At 36.1% G+C, this 6,800-nt stretch overlaps 1 pseudogene; it reads right to left on the bottom strand.

The window, feature by feature from the left end:
* Positions 1–548: 548 nt before the first annotated feature.
* LOC130031862 (60S ribosomal protein L9-like) lies at positions 549–1,219 on the bottom strand (annotated as a pseudogene).
* Positions 1,220–6,800: the final 5,581 nt, after the last annotated feature.

The following is a 6,800-nucleotide window of genomic DNA, read 5'->3' as shown; positions in this document are numbered from 1 at the left end:
ATATTTTTAATAATTTTTAATATCAAAACCTTACTGAAAAAACGTGCCAAAGCAATAGTACAGCAAGCAGAGCTTTGGCTGAACTAGGTTCAGTTCCCCATACCCCACATGGTTCCCCGAGCACTGCTAGGAGTGATTCCTGAGTGCAGAGCCAGGAGTAACTCCTGAGCATCACCGGGTGTGATTCAAAAAGCAAAAGGAAAGAAAACAAAACAAAACAAAAAAACCTTTACTGAAAATTAAGTTATTGGTTGTTATTGTAAAGGTAACTTAGAATCTTATGATATCTTAAGTCATTATTATGAGTTTTGTTACCATGTCTCTAGCTACATGAGTACCACCAGTTAGACCAGAGCTCTCAACCTATCTTGGCTTGCTAGTCGTGTGATGAGATAAGCTTCTCCCCTCCTCAGCCTTCAGGTTCTGAATTGTAAAATGGGTTGTTTCTAGGATGATTCCTTGGGTCTAGTATATCTCTAATCATCTTTGCATCAGTCATAACATACTAGAAGAGAGAAGTATTTCTTCTATTGGAAATTACCTTCTTTTTGGTAGTCATACAGTTTTACTGCGTCTCATTATCACAAATAGGTGTGAAGAATCATCCTATATATCCTGCTTTCTGTAGGCAGAAAACTTGGCTCTTATTCATCAGCCTGCTGTACAGCTCCTTTTTCAGAAACATAGATACCATCCCAAAACTTTCAGATATCCTTGTTTTTTACTATTGTGGCTTGATGAATCAAAGAAGCTGAATTTGATACAAGTTTAATGTCATTCCCTTCAAGAATCAACTCATCTTTCTGGGCCAGAGACACAGAACAAACAACACCTGACCTCATGCAAACCCTGCGGATACATTTTTCACCAACGAAATTTTGAATTTCAGCAAGCGACTCATTCTGCTGAATAAACACATTGATAGGGAAGTGGGCATACACTGATCTCCTCATGTAGCGGAAGCCCAGTGTGACCCCCTTGATCATGTTCTGCACATGGCTGTAGATGGTGCGGACTGTGGCGAGATCCTTTGGGTTCCCCCAACATTTGTCATCCTGGAGCCTCTTTTTCTTGCTGAAGAGGCTGAGCTTCACGTTGATGTGATTGAAGTCCCTCTGCAGGGTGCCTCGGAGACCCTTCACGATGACTGTGCACCCCTTGAGGGAGACTTCGACATCTCCGGAATGTCGACTTTCTGGTTGCTGAGGACGGTCTTCATTCTCGCAGTAAGTGCGGCAAAGAGAGAACGTCTGGAAATTAATATTTAAACTTTAATTATGACTAAAGTTCACAACATAAAGATCATAATACATATAGTGTCTTAAAAATAATTACAGTTATAGTAGAAAAATGGCCCAGTACTTAAAACCTAAATACTTTGAGGAAATGCTTCAAATCAAAGACAGTGTCTATGTGCCATCTAGACTTCTGTTTGAAAAAAAATTCTTCCCCACATCTAGTATTTATATGCAAATAAAAAGTAAATTTTGAATTAGAGTACCCATAGAAAACTAGGTCACTAGAAAAATATATCATATTAATTAGGGGTGCTATCATATCTCTTCTGGAGAGGTAGGAAGTCAGACCAGACAAGAATTCAGACCAGTACTGAGAAAAGTACTAAAGTACATTAAGCCTGAAGGGAATCTCAAGGAAAACACCAAATGAAACCTACTTTCAACAAATGCTTGCAGCTAAGATCTATAAATGTAGATTTTAAATTTATTTTATTTAACAACCATAAATAGGAAGCATTTATTGTTTTACAAACACTGTAATTTTATACACAGATGCTAGTACTGCAATCTCGCTAGTACAGTGAGAAAATGGAGTTATAGAAAGATAGACAATATGATCAAGGTCTCATGGAAACTAAGTGGCAGAGCCAGGATATGAATATTGTAACAGAATTTAGCTTATGATCATGGAAATTCAATTTGATGAGAGAAAATAAAGAGTTACCAGTCACTTTCCAATATATATGAAAGTTTAGAAGCTGTTGGAGTATCTCAATATGTCTATTATAAATGAATTTGTGAAATCATTATCAAAGAAAACTTACATTGTAATAGAATGTATGACATAATCATATTTAAGACAAAATATATTAATGGAAAAAGTGGAAAATGACATAATTATAAAATCTCTCAAGAAGATATGCAGTATGAATGGTCCAACAAGAATTAAATTTAGGACTTGAACCCAAGTTTTGTGTCCAATGACTGGTGTTTCTATTAACAAAAATTTTATAAAACACAGATCAATAGAAGATTCTCTGTGAAGCCCACTATGTGGATGCTGATGAATTTCTTTCCCCAAATCAAATAATAATTAGCAATTGATATCACAGGGCTGTTATAAGGAATATTTCAGTATTGAGGTGCACTACAGCTATTGTAAATATTAAATAAAAATAAAATTTCCTATACCCTTGCTAGGGTTGGCAAATCCAGATGTATATTGCACTTTTCATATATTTTAAAATATTTTCAAATGTTTTGGTTTGGGTTCAATAAAAACCTCAAGCACATTTTGCCAAGTGCTTTTTCCATTAATTATTCAATCCATTTGTATTTCAAGGGAAATTCAGTCCACATGTTTCTAATTCATTTAGCACTAACTCATCAAAATATTGTTTCTCCAGTGCTATTTTCTGTCCAAAGAGTTTTCAAGCCCTCTCCTCCTTTTTATATTTCTTAGAAACAAAAAGATGTAGTTTGCCAAGGGCAAAACTTAGTAAACTACCAAAAGGTTTACTAAACACTGACAGTATCTAAAATTCTCTGAATTTGCATTTTCTGCCAATATACCTTGTTCCATGTCACCTCTCTCAGCCTCTCCCTACTTTTCTTGTTTGTTTTGTTTTGTTTTGTTTTTGAAAATCGGGTTCTGTTTTAGTCACAGTGACCCAATACAGATTTCAGGATCTCCTCTTGCTGGGGTCCTCTCCTTTAATAAAAACCCTGTAAGTCTAGGGTCAGCAAAATAATGGATTTGTATTGCCTTTCAAAATATCCTCATGGGAACTGTCGTCAGTCTTAAAAACAGATACATTTTAAAAAATCATTTTATATAAGCACTTTGTATATTTTTATATAAGCATGTAATATCATATGTGTGATTAATGTTGTCTTAACTCAAGAGTACATAAAGGATCAGGAACTGCATAGTATCTACATTGTGAGTGCTCCAAAAACAGCAAGAACTGTGCTTAGTTAGGAGTGAGTTCCTGCATCACTTATGGAGTACTCTTGCCAAAAAAGGATTAACCTGACTCTCATCGCGTGAAGATTGTGATCCATTCTGCAAGACAACATCTCAGGGTTCTTTGAAAAATGTTAATGTTATAAAAGACAAGAAATAACTATCAGGGACGTCTACTACTAAAAGAAATTTAAAAAATTACAACTAAACGCAATATGTTATCTTGATTGGAGTCCGGAATTTAGAAAAATATCTCCAAGGACTTTCTGAGATAATTGGAGAAACCTAAATGTTTGATTAGCATATTTATTACATGTAGGAGAAATTTGTTAGCAAAATGTTAACATTCAGAAAATCTATGTATATAGATTTTCCCCCCCACACACACATACTTACCAACTGTCACATATAGAGGAAATGTATCAGAGACTCCTCTCTGTAAATTTGTACAAGTCTCTCAAAATAGAAGTCAGTCTACCATGTTTTAAAACACAAATATTTAAATATTTTGGGGATGATGATTTCATCACATGACACCAAGTTTAAATATGCACAAATACCAGGCATTGGTAATAACTGGTAATAATAATTGGTAATAATATTGAAAATGAGTAATGTTCCTGTGTCTACAATTCCTTTTGTAAAATGACAGTTCAGAACAGTTAGTAAGTATGTAAGAGGTTTTAGAGGTCTAAAATTCAGTAGAAAAATCTTGTTACAAAATAAAAACAGAAAAAAAAGAAAAGAAGACTAACATCCAACGACAGTAGAGAAGAGCCAGGACCTTGGTAGGAAGCCTGCGTCATGAGCTGGAAGAGAAGGAAACTGAGATAAAGAGGGATCACTAAATCAGTGATAGTTGGAGAGATTGCTTGGGATGGATGGAAGATGTGTGCTGAAAGTAGATATAGGACCAAAAATGATGGCCTCTCAGTGTCTGTATTGCAAACCATAATGCCCCAAAGTAGAGAGTAAGAAAGAAATTGTCTGACATAGAGGCAGGGGTTGGAGTTTCCATGGGGGTGGTGGGGGGGATACTGAGGACATTGGTGGTGGAAAATGTACACTGGTGGGGGAATGGGCGTTCAATCATTTTATGACTGAAACTCAATCATGAAAGCTTTGTAATTGTATCTCACAGTGATTCAACAAAGAAAGAAAAGAAAATCTTGTTACATATTTTGATATATTTTAGAGTTTAGATAGTCATCATCAAGTGTGCAAAGTAAATTTTGAAAGGTAATCAAGCTCTCTTTAAAAGTTTCCACTTCAGGGTCTGGGAATAGGGTAGTAGTAGATGTCCTGCCTTGAGAACATGAAGCCCTAGGGGGAAATAGGAAGCAGATTCTACTCGAGTATTTGTTCATTAAGAGGAACCTCAAGCAAACAAAGTTCTAATTGGGCATTGCCAATAATGCCTATATTAGTTACTTTATGAAAAGAAACTCACAGTAGCTAGTGGTCTACTGGTAAAACTGAAACCTTTTCACCAGTTACACACAGGTGTCAACATGCAAAAATACAACTCTTTGAGAAACACACCACATTGGTAAGACATTTAAATAATCATTTTACAAGCCAGAGAAAAAGATGGAAAGATAGCAGAACCATAACTGGTTAGCCAAGCACTGGCTGAGCTTGTACATTTAGGAGTGCAGCATGCAGCTACCAGAGTATGGAAAAAAAAATGACTGTGCCTTCTAATTAAAGAAGAATTAACCTCAGCAATGTGGCTTTTGTTTTGGAAGAGGACTGGGGACATCTCCGGTTTACGGGACACAATTGTACACCAGGTGGTCCTAGTTAGGTGAGAGATTTTATGTAAAAAATAATCCTTCTTTGGCTTTATTCAGCACAATAAAACCACTAAGATATTTTCCCATATGAAGTATTTCTACGGGCACATTCAAAATGTTAATCCCATTTTTATATGCATTTTTCATGACTCCTAAGAAGTTTACCAGGTTGGGAAATTTGCAAAAACTGGTCCCTTGACAAAATCATTGGATGCTTTTTACCACAACAGGATTGTTTTGCCTTCACATGAGCTCAAAGTATTTTCATAATATCCTTGACTGTGAACGTCACAAATAGGATCAAATATTGATATCCTAACCTTACAAAAGAAGGCAAACATCTCATGATGACTTTTTACAGGCTATTAAATTCTGCGTTAATTGCACCTTTCTGCATTAGTACTGCTCTGGAGTGAAAAGTCCAGATTTTTATTCACACTGAAAATTTTTTGTAATACAAGTTTCTGTTAATGAAACCAATATTTTATGTAAAATACTGCTTTATTCTGTGAGTAAAACAATGCAGATTATAAATATGTAACTCAATGTGAATACATCTGTAATATCATACTTAATGTTTGTGATAGTCTTCGGAAGCCCTGAGAATTTCTGAAATGCCTATAAAGTTTTCACCAAAAAATAACATCACTTTCACTACAAAGTACTTAAAAAGTAAAACTGTTCAGAACAGCCTTACTTTTACACAGTTTGGTATAGTGGGAAGAATTCAAACGTGAATTTGAATTCTAAAGTAAGTTTTGTTATTTGCCTGACCTAGAACAATGTTATTGAGTTGCACAGAGTTTTGTGTGTTTCTTCATCTTAAAATGCTGAGCATCATGACCTTATCATGTTTTATGAAGAATAAGTGAGATGTCTTGTGATTACTTCCGTTTTAGTTAGATGACTCAGTTCATCCTTTTTAAACTTTCTTCTTAGCAGAGTTCACCTATACAATCCCACCCTTTAAAAAATAGAAATAAGTACTCTTTTCTCTATTTCAAGTGCCAATCACCCATATGAGTATGTATGGGTATTTTTGGCACCGCAGAAAGAGTGAAACTACAGCTTTGTCCACGTTCTATGCCACATTAGTAAAAGTGTCAGAAAACAGTACATATGATTAATGCTGCTGAAATAGGCAGGAAATTATTCAGGTGGCTTCAATCAGCCCAGCCAAACATATAGGTAGCTTATTAAAATTTAGACAAAAGTCTACAGGCACTTAATACATAACCATGACTCTAGACCTAAATTAAGAGACCTCCCCACCCCCACTTACTGCCGGCTCCATTAACTTACTGCCTAACAGCAACCTCACTTCTTACAGCTAAAGTTATGGACCTGCTTTTCAGCATTTTTTTTTTTTGCCCTCTCCGAAAGTAAGCCATGTGACCTTTCTAAGCTCCTAACCCAAAGCCCTTGCTGAAACACTGCGCCATTGACTTTGTCCTTAAGGCTGGTTCTGCCCAAAGCCAAGGCAATGTGACACTGACAAGCTGCTTGTTCTCAGCTGCAGTGCGCTCTTCCAGCACGGACTGCAATTTTGAAGAGGAGGAGGAATGCTGGATTTCAAGGAACTGAAAAGGGATTGTTTTCCAGAGGAAAGACAGCACACGTGGCTAGATCGCTGAGGGGTGAAACTATGCCCTAAGGAGTTTCAGTTACCTGAGATAGTACCAAGTTATCCCAGGTTTTCTTTCCCCCAAGAGGAAACATTTTAGTTGATAAAAAAAATTTTTTTTTTTTTTCAGCTGGAGGAATGTCTTCTTCCCTTCCTACTCCTTACCCCACCAGATT

The sequence above is a fragment of the Sorex fumeus genome, unplaced genomic scaffold (genome assembly GCF_029834395.1).
Source record: "Sorex fumeus unplaced genomic scaffold, SorFum_2.1 ptg000001l, whole genome shotgun sequence".
Classification (NCBI taxonomy): domain Eukaryota; kingdom Metazoa; phylum Chordata; class Mammalia; order Eulipotyphla; family Soricidae; genus Sorex; species Sorex fumeus.
Note: the sequence above shows the minus strand (reverse complement) of the source record. Positions and strands in the feature narration are given on the sequence as shown.